This window comes from Candoia aspera, chromosome 3 (assembly GCF_035149785.1).
Source record: "Candoia aspera isolate rCanAsp1 chromosome 3, rCanAsp1.hap2, whole genome shotgun sequence".
In the NCBI taxonomy this organism is placed as follows: domain Eukaryota; kingdom Metazoa; phylum Chordata; class Lepidosauria; order Squamata; family Boidae; genus Candoia; species Candoia aspera.
Genome location: NC_086155.1, coordinates 70,069,613 through 70,090,138, shown reverse-complemented (window position 1 = coordinate 70,090,138; position 20,526 = coordinate 70,069,613). Strand labels below are relative to the sequence as shown.

The following is a 20,526-nucleotide window of genomic DNA, read 5'->3' as shown; positions in this document are numbered from 1 at the left end:
GGGAAAACGCATGCATAGTAGTGAGGAGTTGAGCAGTCATTCAAAGAGACACAAAACAGACCCGCCTTGACTTTTGGGGTTTATCTGTATGGGTTTTCTCACGCTTCTTCAGTTTGTTAGGATTTTCTGTCTAACGTAGCAGTAATAAAACACTAGAGACTTATTCCTCATCTCAGCATGGTTCCTGACTGTTAGGACATCAATCCTAACAAACTGAAGAAAACCCATACAGATAAACCCCAAAAGTCAAGGCGGGTCTGTTCTGTGTCTCTTTGAATGACTGCTCAACTCCTCACTACTACGCATGCGTTTTCCCCCCTGGATAGGGGCCCCTTCCTGCTCACCATCAGTGCTCATGACACAGTCTCCTGGTTTCTAGCCCAGCACCTTAACCACTAGACCAAACTGGCTCTCATGTCACTAGACCAAACGGGCTCTTTTCCATGTCATTCTTTCAGCCTGTCATTTGTAGATTTCAGTGCCACCTCTGTCTTGTTAAAACTTGTTCCTCAGCTACCATTTCTTTCATGACACCTTTTGAACACAGTCGATCCATAGAAGCAAATATCGCTATTGACATTGTTGATACTAACTTGATTCCATTTTTCAAAAGTATCCTTCAGTATTTTCAATGTTATGTTTTGCGACATTTTATAAGTCCCAGTTAATTAGCTGTTAATCAGGTTTGTGTATTTTTCTCCTTTAACTAACATCTTTAGTTCTCTTTATTGTTCCATTTTTAAAATTACTTACCTTTATTTTGTCTTGCGAAAGAATCTATTTCCCATAGGAAGGATTCTTTACAATTAATTCCAAAATCTTATTCCAAATTTATCTGGATCCTTAATCCATTTTTAACTTCCTAAGATTTAGCTTTTTGCTGTTTATTTCAATTTTTTTTTAATTCTTAAATTTATGATTAAAAATTTCTTTCGTTAAGGATTTAAGGCAAACTCACCCGATGTTTTCAGGCTTATCAATCTGAAGGTCTCTAATAGCTTTAAAGTACTTAACAAGCAATTTCCAAACATAATTAGAAAAGGAAGTTTGTGAATTTAGTGTCCTTTAAAAAGCACCAACCTAAGCTGTGAGCAAGATGATTATTCTCGTCTTCCAGTGCTCAAAACCTGCCAGGTCTTGCAGTCTCTTCGTGAGCAGCAACTCTTCAGAGTGCATATGGGTGATCTCCTGTCCTCTCCTTGTCCAGAAAGGTTCCAAAGAGCTGGCCTACTCACTGGCTCTTCGTTCTTCGCCAGAGCCATCAGCTTTGCTTTCCATGGAGCTGTCTTCAGTCCGTTATTTCTTCCCCCAGAAGTCCAACTGTACAGTAGACTACTCTTGAAAAAGTAGATTATTTAGATTCATTACATTCTGGATTCAGACCTGGTCATGGGATGCAAATAGCACTGGTCACTGTGCTTGACTACCTTCTTCAAGATCTGGATTGAGTATACCCCTTCTAGCCTTTATAGACAACAGTGACTTTGGATGCCACTGATCATGGTATTCTTCTGGACCACTTGCAAGAGTTGGAGGTGAGCAGATTGTGTCTCATGCTGCTACAGGAGTGGGCAATATCAGTCAGTGGCAGTGGGAGAAGAGAGGTCAGCCTGGGATCACATATGGTTTTTCTCCCCTGCTGTTTAATAACCATAAGACACCACTGAAAGAGGCTATCTGTCAATTCAGAGTAAAATACTATCAATACTATATGCTGATACTCAGCTATACATTTCTACCCTGGGCCAAGCCAGAGATACCATGAAGTCCTGAACTGGTATTTAAGAGGTTGTTTAAATCTGGATGGGCTGAACTGAACCCAAGCAAAGCAAAGCTAGTATTTGCACAGAAGGAACCTGCATTGTCTCTGGTGATGACCCCTCAATGGGTAGTACTCCCTAAAAGAGCAGGTGCATGATTTGGACATCCTCCTGGCCTTAAGGCTACTATTCAATAGGCAGGTGGAAATTGTGGCTAGGGAGTCCTTCATCCAGCTGCAACTGGTGCACCAGTTGTAGCTGTACTTGGCACAGGGAGCCTCTTATCACCACCCATTTAGATTATTTCCTTAATTTTATAATACTTTACTGCAACATTAGGCTGCCTCTAAAGACCACTTAGAAGCTGCAATTATGCAGAGTCCCATATATTAGTGAGTTAAAGTCACTATAATAATCTAATACTTGTTTTATGGTTATTGCACTGGTTACCGTAAGTTTCTAGATACAATTCAAAGTGCTGGCTTTGACTTATAAAGCCCTATATGGCTTGGCAGTTGGGTACTTATAGGGCTGCCTTATAGACTACGGAAGAGACCTGCCCAACTTGTGCAGTGCAGACACATTTTCCATCAACATTTTTAAATTGTCTCCCAGGCAGGTTAAGTGAAGGAGTCTGGGGCTCACAGGCAATGCATTTCTGTTGCAGTCCCCTTACTATGGATCAGCCTCCCTCTGGAGATAAGGTTGGTGAACTTGTTGTTGGCCTTCTGGAAATTATTGAAGACAGAGATATTCTGGAAGGCCTTTGGGGAATGAATGGTCTCCACTGGATCTCCTATATCATGGTAGATTTGCCCTTTTACTGATCTTTATGATACAATCCATAGGAGTTGTTTTCTGAGACTAATGGTATGTAAACACTATAAATAAACAAACACTTACTAAAGGACTGTAAAACCTGAGAGAAAATCATAATAGATAAAGCTTATTCATAAAGCTTGAATATGCTGGGCTTACTCTCCAAGAATTTGAACTGTCGAAGCCCTCAATTGTGAAAAGTGCTTTCCTTTTCTAACAAAAATAAATACTGGTAAAAGCCAGTGGGACAAAGAGAATAATTGCTCAGAGTTAGACTAATAATGTAATGAAAGACTGCCAGACTAAAAATCAGAGGGAAGCCCCAACAGAGGCACTGTATTTCTAGACATAACCTCTTGGAAACTCTTATTTACCCTCAATAAAGAAGACCTGGAAACATACCAAATATGTCATCAAGGTACTTTTTTAAAGTCAAAAGAAGGGAGGGGGAAAGCAAGAAAATTAGTTCCATATGCTAAAACAATTCAGCATTTAGTATATGTAATTTGACTAATGTTATCGTCATGACAATGTACATGGCAATCTTTCAGAGAACTAAAGCTGATGTTATGTAATCTTGAAATATAAAGCAGATGGTAGGCCACCCCTCCCCCCGATACACTGTTATTTGTCATCATCTTAAGAGTGTGAGTAGGGAATAAAGAACATTTATTTTATTATATTCCACAACAGAACAGTAATAATTCTCCAAAGATTCCTGTATTCTCAATAGAGACTAAGAACAGAGTCAAGTAAAATATAAAAAGTTATTCAAACAACCAGAATCCAAACATAATGTCAAAGAATACAGAAACTAAATCAAATTATTTAAATGGAAAAGAAACAAATTTCCAAAACAAAATACATATTTTCACATAAATAATGTCATTATGTCATGTGACAGTCTAACCCGTGATGGCCGGAGAAAAAGCTGAGTCCAATTTCTACCTTTTCAGTGATAGCTAGTGCTCTGAATTCCATGCTGAATTCAATTTTTGAAATGCTACCAATGTAGTGTTTATAAGCCTTTAACCCTTCCCCCACCTCAGTTTCCAAGAGGCTTATAAAAATCAATAACAAATTCCATTACTTTCAGATTTAAAATATAAGACAAGACACAAAAGAATTAGGGATGGGAAGGAGATGGAAAAAGGCAAACATTTGTTCTTAATTGAAATAAATAAAACTATAGCCATGGGGGATCAGCTGTGAAGGACAGAAGGATCAAGGTCAAAGCCTGAGATCAGACAGGTCCGTTACAATAACAACACAGAGATGTCAACCTACCCCTCCCATTGAGAAACAACGAATTCTCAGTCCATTTAAGTTGCATAGGTAGGAGAAAGTGACTAATAATGTGAATCACACACACACACAGACACAAATACATACATATCAAGAAGCTGTGTCATTGAATCTCTGCCTGCCAGCCAAGTTTGTGTAACTATTTGGATGAAGCTTGGCAGTAAACATGTTTTAGAAAAAGAGCAAGAGTTAACAGTTTCTTGGGTGAGTGGATGGAGGGAGTTCAATTTATGGAACAATGACTATTGCTGGATGACATTTAAGGGGGAAAAGTGGTGGAGCTGACATCTCAGCAGAATTGATATAAGGATTCCTGAATTTATGTCAACAGGGGGAGAGAAACACAACTTGCATATCTTAGCTCAAGCAGAACTCAATTTTGTCTAGAATTTGTTTCAAGCTGCCAAAACTTTCATTGACCATTAAACTGACTGAGAGAACAGGCTCTTGGTTTCCAACGTTCATGGAAGTGATGATGAGCCCCGAAACAGGGCAACCACATATTTCAGCTGCTATCATCCTGCCAAGAAAAGTTAAAGGATCACTTGCGAAATACAATTACCACTGACTATTGCAATTCTTCTTGGAAATGACCACATATATAAACCAGCAATGTATTTTACCTCTACCACCATGAAATTGATTGAATGATTACATGTCATCAAGTCAGTATCAATTCTTAGTGACCACACCGACAGAACTTCTCCAGGATGAACTGTCCTTCAGGTCTTCCAATGGTGCACCCATCAGTGTTGTAACCAAAATTACCACCTTTCTCCTGGTCACCCTTTTCTTCTCTTTCCTTTCACCTTTCGCAGCATTACAGACTTCTCTAGAGTCCCAAGTCTTCGTATAATGTTTCCAAAATATGATAGTTTGAGCCTGGTTATTTGTGCCACAAGTGAGAACTCTGGATTGATTGTTCTATGATCCATTTGTTTTGTGGTTTTTTGTTATCTATTCCCAGCAATAGAGAATTTTCTCCAACAGCAAAGTTCAGTATCATCAATACAGTATTTCTATCTTGCTTCTTCATTCCAACTTTCACTTCTAACGACCATGAAATAGTAACACTAATTTTATTTGTTTCAGCAACAGAAATATGACTTGAAAATAACTCTGTTCTAATTTTCTTCTGTTCCTTAAATATGAACTGGTGCCCACATCTCATCACAAGTTGTATGATGGTCACTATATTTTTATTATTAAAAAATAGAATGCAACCCCCCCCCATCAGAATTAATCACACAGGAATGAGTCTTTTGTCTCGTTTTTGGTGATTTTTCTCTACTTTCTAGAACAATCCATCACAAGAGAGCATACACACAGCTGTCTGATGAAAGAAATATTTCAGCACAGTCTGTGTAACTTCATACTCCAGCAAAAAAATAACATCTAATGTGTGTGATGCTTTGTGCGTTATAAAACTGGTCAGCACAATCAAGAAACAGAAGTATACAGCTTTTAAAAGCCCAACAGAAAGAGCCCTTTACATGTTCTCATTTATTTATCTATTATATAAATAATATGAAATAGCTTGGAAATACTTAATATATGCTAAGGCTGATGTCAAATGAAAACACGTAAGGTTTCCAGGATCTGAACAAAAAGTTGCTACAACAACTCTTCAACACTATTCAGTGAGAAGTACAGACTTTTCAGCTTTGCACAGACCAGCCTTTCCTATGCTGCTACTCCCCAGATGTGTTGAACTGTAACTCCCAGAATTCTCAGCCAACACAAACCTTCTGGCTTGCAGCCCTAACAGTGCAATTGTAATTGCTGTAAAGGGCTTGAACTCTAGTTTTCTTCAGTTAATCAGTGAATATATTTCTGGTTACCAGGTGCTGGAACATCTTCTTAAGAGTATATTGCATTGCTTAATTTTATTTATTTATTATTTATTTTGCTTTTTTCTGCCTTTTTCTTCCATAAGAGAATTTGTCTTTTGAATTATTGGTCTCAAACTACAAATAAGTCAACAAATAAACAAACAAGGTTGGGGAAGGCTGGCAAAACCAAGACAACAAAGAATACTCTGGAGCCACAACCCTCTTTCTTGTCTTTATTATTGTTTTCAGCAGTCAAGAGATAGAGGAGGCATAACAGTGACAAAATAAACATCACTGAAGGGATACAAGTTGGGAATTTCAGCCCTTTTGTCCACATCTGAGTGAGGTTGTAGGAGAAACTATAGGAAATGTGTTAATCTTACTGGAGATGTACTACGCCTGCTTTCTTCGATTCACCACTAAAATTGGTGAGAAATTGCATCACTGTAATTCAGTGATGTTCCACCAACATTCAGCGATGGGGATTCAAGACCTTGTAAAAAATGGGCCTACAGGCTGTCACCATCACTGTTCTACATGCTCTTTATACTGATGTCTACAACTTGAAAAGCAGCAGAGTCACATTATATTGGCTCCATCTGACACGACACGTTGACAAAATCACATAGTCAACTTGAGTGGTTTCTACTGCACACCTTTGGAATACACATACTTCAGTCTTTCACAAGTAAAAAGAATTTCAGTTTCCACATTTAATATTAAAGAGGCAATACAGTATACAGAGTGAAAGACACACATATATACACAGACACACCTGTCCAGATATAAGGTTAAAGAATTCTATTTCCATGATAAATGTGATATAAAAAGGTACATATTTTTGAGCAGCCTTAACGCTTATTACAGGGGTTCATGATACCCCATCGTGTTGTGAACCACTTAAAAGAGGATTGCAAGGGTTTTTTTAGACTGACCAGGCTTGGCGATGTAGTCGTAAAGTGTGATGTCACATGACTGAGCCGACTTACAACGGCAGTTGCGGAAGTCCCGGTTGCTGTTGTTAGGCAAATCCTGCATGGTCATAGCATCCTGCAGTCATGTGGTCACCATTTGCAACCTCCTGCCAGCTTCTCCACTGACATTGCTTGCCGGAAGCCAGCAGTGAAGGCTGCAAATGGCAATCATATGACTGCAGGACACTGCAACCGCTGGAATTGTGAGCTAGTTGCCAAGTGCCCAAATTGTGATCATGTGACCGCAGGGACACTGCAACAGCTGCAACTATGACGAACAGTCGTAAGTTCCCTTGTTCAGTACCATTGTAACTTCAAATGGTTGCTGAACAAGTGGTCATTGAACAAAGACTGCTTGTATAAATATATAGCCACTGAGGCAGCTTATTTCATTCATGTAAAAAGAAAAAAATGACACCCTACACTTCAGTTAAAAATTTCCCTGCCAAGCAGCCCTTTTTGGCAGTGAAAGCCATCTCTGATCAGTTTTATTTCATGAACAGATTTAGTGGGTCATCTTGCCTTTTATTTTATTGTTCAGTCTGAGTAATTGTAAGGCTGAGGTCCATATTACTTTATAAAAATGTTCTCCATCCCTCCCCTTCACCCCCAAATAAAGGTATTACTCTTAAGTTCTGTCCATATTTTCAAATATTAATAGTGCAATATTCTAGGATACATACTGGGGGGAAACAAACAAAAGCATATCCCAAATCTTGAAGATATGCCACATTTGGGATAAACTGTACCCTTCAAAAGGAAGCATTAGCATTTGGAAAAATATTCAGTGTTTTTGAGAAGGAAGCATTCCCAAACAAATTAAAATCAGTCTATGAAAGCGATGCTTTTAAACTTATAAATTAGTAAGAGAAAGCCTGAGACGACCATTTTTAATAATTATCAATTACATCCAACAGCTTTCTCTCTGACAGCTACCTTCAATTACATAACAACTGCTGCTTTTGACAAATTGCTACAATTAAATAATTTCAATTACAGATGGGGAAGTATGGCACCTGTCACTTTGCCTGTCTAATGAACCAAATTAACAACAAAATAAAATAAATATATGAGTCTCTGGAGAATGCATAGCAATTCATTTAAAACAAATCCTTGCTGTTCAGATATAGCCTTCCTGATCACGAGTCCAATGTATTCTTAATTAAAAACAATTTAAGATTCCCCAGCACACATTTACTCTTGAAATTCTAAAACTTCAGTGTATTCAGTGTGCAGAAAGGTTTTGCTATACTCATTCATATTTAATTTTTGAGGATGGTTCACTGCACATAAAATATTTATAACTCAGAAGGTTTTTGAAATTGGAATGCTAAAATGTCAGCCACACTCTCAAAATAGAGAGCTCATTTTACAGATCAGCAGGGCTCTTGTTTTAACCACCTCCAAAGCAGGAATGACACCATAAAATCTATCTATGCTGACTACAAAGCTAATTGCAAGGGAAATGAAATGCAAAAAGAATAGAATTGATTTTTCTAAAGGCAAGCTGCAAGTCACTTTTCCCCAAATGCAGCCCATTTTCTTAAATGACTTAGGGCTGTTTGGTTCCTAAACTGGTCTTAGGCAACTAATGGAAAACAGTGTGAATCTAATTAAAACCAGAATGTCATCCTCTCTTGATTAGCATCTTCTTTTTTTATTCTGGCACAGGAATTCTCTGGATCCCTACACTTAATTTTCCCCTTTCTATCAATGCACTTAAACGCATTCTTAACTTCCTGTTTCCAGTGGCTTCTGTAGATTGATGCCCACCATCTTCTCCCACCATCCTTTTCCTCCTTTGTTAAATCATAAGCCTGTCTCTCTTTTTAAAAAATCATGGGGGAAGAATTATTTCCATCACAGGGAGGCTGCAGAGCTGCCATCTGAAATGTGGGTTTAGAAAAGCAAGCTAAGTGCTATACATATATGAGCATGTGCTTCTCACCACTGCTTTGTAGGGTCTGGTAAAGGGTTCCAAATCTATGGTAATTCAACAGTTGGAAGAGAATAAAGTTTTAGAACTTTTTTTTTCAATTGATTACACATTTCATTTGTGCCCTACCTTTTTTTTTTTGGTAATTCTGTGACCTTTGCACTTTCAAATCACAAAGGAACCTGCTGTCCTATCTGTTCCAAATACAAACAATTCAGAAAGAAGACCAGAAGAAGATGACTCAGAGCAGAAAGAAGTTTAGATAAATGAATACAAATTACAGAAGGAAAGGTCCTCAAGGTATGAAGAATTCAGACTATGAGAAATTAGGTCATCTTTCTAATAGCAATCTAATATCCTCCAGGAAGGCACGAAGTTGGAGAATCTGACTTAGATGATTTTTAAGCAAACAGCCAGAACATTTCGGAATATTTTGCTACTGTTTGTGAAAATGAGGGAGGAAAGAGCTGCTCAGAATCTGGAGTTCTATAAACCTGACACTTTAGGAATCCATAGTAATAATGATAACTTTACATAGTGGTTATGAGCCTCAGGATTTAACCGTGTGGAAAACAAGATCACGAATAAGCCCTTACTAGCAATTTCTGCCCTTTAATATGTAGAAGCACAGAAAAGGAGGGGCCAGCAGCACATCTACAGCAGCAGAAAGAAAAAACTGGTTGCTTCACTTGCTGAAGTATTTCACAGGAAACATCAGCAAATAAACTAGGCCAAGTTACAGAGCTTACCCTTTAGACCTTGCAGACAGACCAGAAATGGTTCAGAAAGATTTCTGAGTGACCCCTTGCTTAGATTTTTGTCGAAGCTATATGCAATTTGGCTACACAGATTCAGCAATACATGGCCTCACATTAAAGTACATCAGTACTGAATCCTAAGGTGCTTACAAAGCTTAACAAAAGAGATTAGGAACTGACGAAATACTCTCATACAGCAGCAAAGTATATTTCCTGCTTCATAGTTCTTAACTAATTACACAGAATTCTCACCCTTCAGAAACAGATGATAACACATGCAGTGTTACGATGCAGTTACATCACTGCAACATTTATGATGCATGCGGTATCAGTTTGATGTCATCGCGGTTTGTTACAGACACCTATGGCCCTTAAGCTACATAGGACAATGGCAACCCACTGTGACATACAAAGAAGAACAAATGTTCCCCTGAATTTCTATTGGCTGCAAAGTATTATATTTTTAAAAACCAAATATAGAGTTCTGAGCTTCTCTGAAGAGAAGTCTTCACTAGTATCCAAAGACTAAACTAGTACTAATGAAAACTGTTCTTCATCAGAGAAGCTCAGAACTCTGTATCTGGTTTCTAAAAATATACTTTGCAGCCAACAGAAATTCAGGGGAATATTTGTTCATCTTTGTATGTCTTTTTCCAGAAGGAATGAACCCTAATCCCTAGAAACAGATGGAGTTTTTTGCTTAGATTTACTGCTCCAATCCAATTAAACCTTAAACATAGTGTGTACATATATGCTGTGTGTACATACATGTATATACAATGTATGTAAATGTGCACACTGGTGCTTCTCTGAAGAAGTAACAGCAAGATCTGTGAATCATGTAGTTTAGTGAGAATACTCTACCTTCAAGATCCCAATCTGCATTTGACCTGCCTAAAGGACAGCAAAAATATAGTCAAAAGTGAGTCTTGTTTATCTAAAAAACCACTTCCTTTAAATAAGATATTTATATATTAAGCATAAACTATAGTATTACTGATTGTATACTTGAGCACACCTTTGGGTAGTGGCCACCTGCGGCACCAGCCCGCCTGCATTCAATAGCTCTCACCCACCGGCCTCTGCTTGCCTGGATTCTCGCCTCTTCCCACTGGTCCTCACTTAATGACCTGCGTAGTCCTCGCTTAACAGCAATGGGGACTGCTTAGGATTGACATGGAGCTTTATGACTGCATCGCTTAGGGGCAGAAATTCTGGTCCCAGTTGCTGTCATAACCTGAGGACTACCTATATTAGCATGCTGTTGTCTATTTGCCAGTAACTCCGGAATTTGAAAAGAGCATCTTCAGCCAAGTCATAGACATCCCCATTACTTTGGATAGAATATACCATATAAACTTGAGTAAACAATTAAATAATATCTATACATTCGATGCAGGTAGTCCTCAGTTAATTATGGCAATTGGGACCAGAATTTCCATCACTAAAAAGTGCGGGTCATAAAGTGCAACGTTATATAACTGTGCTGCTTAGCAACAGAAATTCCAGTATTTCCGGTTATCACTAAGCAAAGCACCCCAGGCTGTTAAGCGAGGACATCACGTGATCACCATTTGTGACCTCCTGCCAGTTGCCCCACTGACTTTGCTTGTAGGAAGCCAGCAAAGAAGGTTACAAATAGCAATCATGTGACCGCGGAATGCTGCAATGTTGTAACTGTGAACAGGGCACTGAGCAACCAGATCACAATCATGTGACTGCAGGGACACTGTGACTGATGTAAGTATGAGGACCGATCATAATGACCACTGTTCAGCACCATTGTAAGTTCAAATGGTCATTGAATGAGTGGTCATTAAATGAGGACCACCTGTACACCCATGTAAAACTTCTTTGCCAAAGCTCTATTCTCTTTTAATACAAGCAAAAACAGACGCCATGAGTTAACTAGAAACTACTGACATGGTTCATATATTAATGCAACATGGACTACTCTGGCTTACCATATATGAAGATGTGACTTTTTCCTCAGACATTGGGACCAGGAGCCTGGTATGAAAGTTATATGTTATATTACAGGAGAATGTTGTTTGGAGCCCCAGTTGCACTGCATTATACTGTAATTCTATCTATCTATCTATCTATCTATCTATCTATCTATCTATCTATCTATCTATCTATCTAATCAAACTTTATCACCGCCCATCTCCCTCCCAACCCTCTGGGTGGTTTACAATAAAAAATTTTGCTTAGTTTTTAAGGTTTTCTGTATTGTTAGCTGCCCAGAGCCATTAGGTTGAGGTGGCCAGCCTTACACATTCTTTAAATAAACAATGAAATATATAAATACATACAAATAATTCACGCGTAATGGCTTAATATTGTGCGCATGCAAGCTTGCTCTGCAAACCAGGATTAAAATACTGTAATCCTATCTCAGCCTGATGCAAATGAAGCCACTAGCTTCTAACAATCCAGGTTCAGAAGCTAATTTTTTACTTTTTAAAAATTGGCATCCAAATCTTACCTGTTTGCAAGACGTTAATCACAGTTTTGGATATATTTGTAAGACAAACTGTCATTAGCTATAGCCAGGGCCACAACTAGGGGGGGCAACCGGGGCATGTGCTCCGGGCACCTTGCTGGTTGGGCGCCAAAATGGGCACGGAATCCATGTTTGCCCCGGGTGACACAGACTGTCATGAGTACTGATGGTGAGCAGGAGGGGGCCTCTATCCAGGGGGGAAAATGCATGCGCAGTACTGAGGAATTAAGCAGCCATTCAAAGAGACACAGAACAGACCCGCCTTGACTTTTGGGGTTTATCTGTCTGGGTTTTCCCACGCTTCTTCAGTTTCTTAGGATTCTGTCTTACGTAGCAGTAATAAACACTAGAGACCTACTCCTCGTCTCAGCGTGATTCCTGACTGTTAGGACATAGACCCTAGTTGTGGCCCTGGCTATAACTTTCTATTTTGTTTCACTGCATATGCGAAAAGAGGAACAAAGCAGCAGCAGTAGCAGCAAAAGGCTTGCATGCAAAACACTGGGCTCATCCTAGTTTATTAAGCCCTAATTTGATCATCTCAGTCAAATGTATTTTCTGTCTCTAATCTGCCCAATAACTGAAGAATAAACAGAACCAACTTGTTCAGAATTAGAAAGTCTATGCATCCATATCCCCCATTTACAGGTAGTCCTCACTTAATGACCATTCGTTTAGTGATGGTTTGGACTTACAGCTGTGCTGAAAAAGACTGACTTACGACCAATCCTCACACTTCTGACCGCTGCAGCGTGCCCACACTTGGGCAATTGGTAACTGGTTCGCATTTATGACCGTTGCAGCATCCCATGGTCACGTGATCTGATCACCATTTTCAGCCTTCCCAGATGGCTTCTGGCAAGCAAAATAAATGGTGAACCATGTGATTCGCTTAACGATGACATGGTTCGCTTAATGCCCATGGTGATTCACTTAACAGCCACCACAAAAAATGACATAAAATCAGGTCAGATTTGCTTAATGACCGTTTCACTTAGCAAACAAAATTCCAGTCCCAATTGTGGTCATTAAGTGAGGACTGCCTATAATCTTTGATATACTACAGTATGTTAAGTACAATTAGCTGTAAATGTATCATCTAATAGAAATAAAATGGTAACAGAAAACCTTACCAAGCAGTTAAAAATATCTTGCATGTGCTATGAATTACAAAATCATGAACCTCACAGTAAATTATTTTTAAAAGGGAACACGAGACAAATTCTTCGAAGTAATTTCACAGAAGCCCAATATTCAGCTAAAGGACCAATTTTAATACCAAAAGTACAAGCAATTTCAAAACTGTAATTGATAATGCAGCAGCCGTCCATTGCATATGCCAACATAAAACATCTCCAGAGTATTTATACACAGTTTCCATGAATTCACAACACAATGGCTATTTATTCATACTGTAAAAGTGAACAAGGTGATTGATATCTGAAAGACCTTTCATGTGGACAGAGAATGGAGGACTCCGTTTTCTCCTTGAAGTATAAAAAATGAGCAAAACCTTTAGAATATTTTTCTTCACATGATAAATTATGCAATTATGAGGTTGGTGTTGTTGTTGTGTCCTGTTTTGCACTGATTTTTCAACCTGCTATAATTCTGAAAGCACTACTTTGGCTCTGTGGTTTCAACAATCGAGTAACTAGCCAAGTTATTCCAAAATAAGAGTGGTATCCTTTCATTTGTCTATGTTTAATTGTCTTTCTCTTAATACAAAACAGGGGGGGGGAAAGTACCCCAAGCACAGCCTATATAAAGTGCCTGTTCCAAGGAAGAGAGAAAGGATAGAAAATGTGATTTGTCATCCTGAATTATTTTTTATTTGCTTCTGTCAATATGAATCAACATGAAATCCAAGCAGATTCCACAATGCATGGAAGGAAACCACACAGACACAAACACACACACATGCACACACACCTTTAATTTCAGAGCCTCAATTCCTCTTAAAATCACCGTTACACAAATTCTATACTCATACCTGATAGGAGCATTCAACTCTTCAAACTGGAAGTGTCTTTTCTTTTTTTTTAAATAGTAATTTTATTAAACGTTTTAATTGCAATGGTAAAAGATAATACAAACTAAGAAAGAATAGAAAGAAAAAGGTGTAAGAAAGCAAAAGAAAAAAAGAAAAAAAAACCTAAGAAAGCAACTTCCCACCCTCATTACAACAAGTATAAACAATTTCACAATTGCTTCACCTCCTCTTAATAACAGATAAAAAGCTCTTCATCCCATAACTTATAGGCAAGTCCCGTAAGTATCATCTTCACTGAAAGTGTCTTTTCTCAGGACAGCAGATCCACTGCAGAAAGTAATTATTAATGTCCATTAATAATTATTTTTAACTTTAAAAAAACACTGTGGGAAATAAAGTAAAATTGTCCAGGATAATTCATTTATACAAAGAGAAACATGTTCCTATTGTACCCACAAGCCCCAAACAAAACTGCAAGCAGGCGAGAATAAATTAGATTCCTCTGAGACCAATAGAACTTACAACAAAAGTTTTAAGCTAGGAGATGCCAATTAGGTATACACCAGACTATACCCCAAAGTAAACACCAATGCAACAGCAACCAAAAAATATGCCCACAGATCGCTAATAAGACTGCAAATGTTCAATGGGATACTTTGGAAAGTACACTGGTGCAAGCAAAGTGTGCCTCCTCAAAGTATTGAGAAAACCTTATCTTGTAGAAAGTTTGGTGACACTGCTTCAAAGACTTTCCCAGGTTGGCTGCATGTGTATTTACACACACAACCATCTGCTGGGACTTGCAGTGAAGAGAAGCTGGTTTGGCTACCTGTGGGGAGAAAAGAACAAAATGGAAGCAAAACAGCTGTATGCACCACCAGCACCTGCTCTTTCAAGATGAGATTAAGATAATCTTACCTTTTCATTCTATGCAAATGAAGAGTTAATATCTAAGACATGGCCTCCAATCAAAAGATATACTTAACTCGGTTACTCAGTTAAGCAATGTTCCCATTTGGCACAATACACTGAACTACAAAATAACTAAATAGGCTGGGTTCACGCAATGTAAGGTACAAAAATTAAGCAAAGTTAATACCCAGATTAGCATATTGTGCAATTACAGTAATTAGCTCAGGTAAACCAAGCACTGAGAATGTGCAATGTTCTATACTGCAACGTTTGACTGCTCTAAAACTTGTACAGCCAGAATGTATTAATAAAAGTACTAAAACATGAGACTTTCCATCCCGAAGAGTATTATTTTTCATAGACACAACTGAGGAGAGATTTGATTAACAAGGTGTGCACCCTTCAGAATACTACTATAATCTGAAAAATATACCTCTAAAATGTTTCACCACAGATGCCATCACACTCATTCTTCTTAAAACACTAAATGGGATAAGGCAGTAGATTGTAATCTTTTGTACTGTGCTTGTATAGAAACTATCAGTAGATTAAGACATAAAATAGGAGGACTCACATCTCTGCATTTTTATAAACTGGAACTCCAGCAAGAATTACTATCATAGAGTGGTTGACAGAAGTTACAGTACTCAGTTATACATGGTTTCAAATGCAAAAGGAATGATTTTGAGTTTTGCACATTATTTCTAAGGGTAACGTTCCCCTTTTCCTCTTGAATCCACTATCTTAAACAGGGAAATGAATACCCATCTGTCATTGTTTCTGAACATTTTACAAATCATGCTCAAAATATTTCTCAGATTAGAACCAAAATTATTTGGATAATATAATTCTAAAAGTTATGAAAAAGAACAAACTTGGAGTTTTTATTTTCCTACACTGAGATGCCTCCTCAAACTTATTTACAGATACAGTAGTACAAAAAACTGAGTCCAGTTTCTTTGTGGCAATGGTTCTTAAATCTTTTACCCAGAGAAGCCACCAGTCTTTTGCTTCCACTTAGAAACTGCCTATCTATTTTTACTTTTTAATCTGCAAAATAAAACACTTTTTTTCAAATTCCTTACAGAACTAGGCTGAAGCATTCATAGTGGGCTTTACCTTACAGTCAAAAAAAACTCATAGGGGATCCTAAAGTTTGAAATCTTAAAGTGGATGTAGAACATCTGGAGATAATTCCTACATGCTTACTATCAATCTATTAACATAGCTACCGTACAGGTAGTCCAAAAAACTAAAGAGGTTTCTGCGGTTTAGGTTTATAGTCTCAGAGGGCCAATATTCCCATGCTGTCAGGTTGCAAGCTTTTGTTCATATATTAATGTTGTGATTAAGAACCACTCACCCATTAAGTTCATGATTAAATGAGATGGGTTCAAAGCTTCCTGATGAATGGAACTAAGATGAAAACAAGGCATACTTTGCTTTGGGAATTTGGCATGCCAGTATATGTATTATACACCAGGTGAACACGGAATCAAAGGAGAAAATACCATTGCAATGGATTTGCCTAACTACAAAAATATTTTAAAATGAATATTGGTCTCAGGTCTCGTAAAATCTTTATCTTTCCTGATGCTACTAAGCACGGAGCTTGGTCAAAAAACACATTCTGTCCATGTTGAACAGAAATCCCACAGGAGTATAATTGATTTTTTGCTACAATTTTTTTCATCATAACCAATAATACACAATACATTTCACTTGTTCACCAGAGGTAGCTGCTGTTGCTATTTGATTCTGTATTTCTCTGCTGAAGCTGTCATGTGTAGTTTAGAATACATGCATTAAAATCCTGGAAGATGAGAAAAATACCTGTGGCATTATATTTGTGCATACAGATCTCTTTCCATGCAGATTATGATATTCTTAGCACTGATGCTTCCTTCTACACTGGCAGAGGGGGGCTAACAAGCTCTCTCATCTTATTTCCCCTTGAATAGGAACAGACCAGGATTGAGCAAGCTCCCAGCTCAAGGGCCACAACAGGCTTTGCAAAGCATGTTGAGGGTTGTATTTAAAAAGTGGGTGAATCTGTTCTGTAAGGGCTCTTCTGGAGTTTTGATGCAAAAAAATGGGGGCTGGAGTTTTGATCCCATCCATTCTGCAGACCATAAAAAGGATAATGACAGATTGTAGCTTTTTATCTCTGCAATGTATTGCTGTAGAATTTCATAATGGTTAAATAGGACTAGAAGCCTTAAGCATACCCACCTGTGAGTAACAGCCTTTGAATACAATAGGGCTTACTAACAGAATAGGCATACATAAGTCAGTCAAAAACACAGCACAAACACCTGAGGCCAGCAAAAAGACGTATGTATTGAATTTTGTGTGAATTGTCTTATCTTCCCTGTCACACTACATCTTCCTCTCATCTCATTTTGTTCCAGCTTATTTAGTCTTTCTTCCCTTTCCCTTCTTCCCATTATCCTGTTTTTTTTCCTCTTCTACTTTGGTGGAGGGCGGAGGGATATGAATATTCGTATAAGTATATTTGAGTATATGTGTGGGTGTGTATATATATGTGAGCGTAACAGTCGTCTGCAGATGCATAATTAACAAAATAAATGGAGCAATTCACTTTAATCATTATTAATTCAATTTATAACAATTTAATTTTTGTCTGCCCCTGCCCTTTCTTTGAAGGTTGACCTCTGGGTACCGTGTACATACATGTACATTTACATGGGCACATATGCAAGTGTTTCACAAACGTACATTAATTGGGAGGAAAGAAGAATCTCCAAGGTTGGTTTCAGTCGGGATTAGTAACCCTAGGTCATGGCACAGAATTTTGTATGAGTTTTGACAGAATATATATATATATACAGATGAACCTTTTTTAAAGGTTCATCTGAAATTCTGGGCAATCTTCCTTTTAGATTAATACAGTGTTCACAATAGTAAGGCAACAAGTTTATTGACAATTTTCTCAGCTCTGTACAATTTAAGTAGCAACTTGTTATAGCATTATACCAGGTGGACAGAAGGGACAGAAGTTAGGCCAGATGGATGCACAATAGTTAGTTGGTTTGGGCTTTGAATGAACAGCTATACCAGATGGGTAAACAATTGCAAACTGTCCTCTAATTTTAATGTGAAGCATAAAGAGCACCCATTTTATCAAATTGGTGCACCAAGGCTGACATAATGAAGAGACTGAACTGGTCAATGACAGAAATAAAGTGATTTGATGGGAGAAGTTATATACAATAATTCAAGGATCCAAAGTGCATTCAGTATAACTATTTGCCAAAATATAGCCCTTATGAAAACTGCATATGTAACCTCTTCTGAGAATGTTTTCTAAATACTGAGTATCATTCTTCAGTGAAAAAGAACACTTAATAGAATTCAGCAGGGCTGCAACTGGGGGGGGGGGCAAGCAGGGCATGTGCCCCGAGTGCTGTGCTGTGGGGGCGCCAAAATGAGCGCTGGAGGGCGTGCCAAAATGGGCACGGAATCCATGTTTGCCCCCGGTGACACAGACCCTAGCTGCGGGCCTGGAATTCAGCATCAGTAAATGCTTAAGTAAAACTGCATACTACGGGTAAGCAGAACTGTAGCCTCTGATATACACTTTACATACCATATACACCTACTTACACAAAAACTTTTAAATACATTGAACCTGACTTTGGTCATGAACATCCCCGTTGTGTTGAATAGAACATACCATGTAAACTTAATAAAAATGAACTTCACTATCTCTGCTGTACTACCTAGAAATACCTTAGATTTCCAGATTAATTTAAGTGATTAGCTTGGTTAAAAAAAAAATTTGGATAGGGGAAAAAAATCCCATAAAGGTATTTCATGGGTAGAGATAATGTGATTCTCATTGCAAATATGCTTTAAAAAACAGCAACCATGTCCTTTCAGTGGTATCAGAATCTGTGTGTGTTTTAGGCTCATTGAGGTCACTTTGTCCTTGGAATGTTGTAACCGAGGATTATAGGTGTACACAAAAACACAGCTGTTCCCCTTTTCTGCTATTTTTCATTTTTTCTGCATTAAATCTCTCCCACTTCCAACCATCCAATTAGTTGCTCACTATCAAAAGACAGTTATATCCTTTCATCTTCCTGAAAACTAGATACGACTGAAGGGTGTCATGGCAACTGGATCTAAGGTCATTTCCTGTTTCAATTGTATGCCATTCAGTAAGTAAATAAAATAAACTGATTTATAAAATGGGAACACATGAACAAATGTTATTCCATCCCACAATACACACAACAGCCCAAGAATGTTAATTCTGATTCACATCTAAAGTACTGTAATCTGTACACATATAATGCATTTAATGATATTATTTATAGTATAGCCCTTACAGATTTAATATTGTCACTACAAAAGCTCTTTCAAGCAAGCATTGAATTGTAACCTGACTATTAATTACATGGCATGTTTCAAACAATCAGCAAACTCTGAATACACTCAGTCTACGAACCTTTGCATTCTAACAGACTATCTAGAAAGAATATAACCATAGCAAATCATAACTTGCTTTATCTCAGTAGTTTATGTTAGAAAAGCTAAAAACTAAGCAAGGAATCAAAACAGCAATGGCTGCCTTAGTTTGTGAAATAACTGAAGAGCTAAAGATAAGTATCCTTTGGTGTATGCCAACAAACTTCTGTCTCGGTTTCGATAAGAGAAGGGTTAGCCTGGCCCCACCCAGTGGCCATAAAAGCAGCTCAAGGTAGGTTGCTAATTATCTTCTTGCCCCAAAGAGGTCCAGCTGCTAATTGCCCTGGGACTGCAACAGAAGGGAAATTCCCTTTGCACCTATCAAAAGATAGTTTGCTGGCTTCTCTATGTGTGACTATACTGAGATTAATTTTTAAAATATGACTAGAACACTGAGAATCATAAGGTTTGAAAGAAGAGAAGAGAAGAGAATCTTTTAATAGATTCCTGAGGAAATCAAGCCATACAGATAAAAACTGGAAGGTTAGGAGGCACACATTACATACGTGTACATTTACATGGGCACATATGCAAGTGTTTCACAGGCATATATTAATTGGGAGGAAAGAAGAATCTCCAAGGTTGGTTTCAGTCGGGATTAGTAACCCTAGGTCATGGCACAGAATTTTGTATGAGTTCTGACAGAATATATAGATTTTTTGAAGGTTCATCTGACATTTGGGCAATCTTCCTTCTAGATTAATACAATGTTCACAATAGTAAGGCAACAAGTTTATTGACAATTTTCTCAGCTCTGTACAATTTAAGTAGCAACTTGTTATAGCATTATACCAGGTGGACAGAAGGGACAGAAGTTAGGCCAGATGGGTGCACAATAGTTAGTTGGTTTGGGCTTTGAATGAACAGCTATACCAGACAAATTTAAAATAAAACAAGATTTTTTAAAAGTTTCCAAGTGTTCCGGTAAACCTCTCTGGTCTGCATTTGTTAGATTCTACCATGAATACTACATTTATATTTGTCACCGCCCATCTCCTCCCACTGGAGGGACTCTGGGCAGTTTACAACAGAATACTCACTAAAACAATAAATATATGAGATGCCTTATAAAAATTACATATCATTAATAATATAAATTAATAATATACATACATGCATACATACAGTTCTCGGCACCATCTTTAAAGACAACCAGGCAAAAAAGGGCAAGGACAGTCAGGAGACAGAGAATTAAATCAAGTAAAGACTGAGGGTACTGGTAGGTTTAGCCTTGAGA

The 20,526-nt window shown here is 37.9% G+C and overlaps 1 protein-coding gene across 3 annotated transcripts in view; it reads right to left on the bottom strand.

Annotated features, from left to right (window-relative positions):
* The window catches only part of CACHD1 (cache domain containing 1), a 136,518-nt gene that overhangs the window by 97,036 nt on the left and 18,956 nt on the right, over nt 1-20,526 (bottom strand). The gene's annotated exons all lie outside the window — the stretch shown is intronic.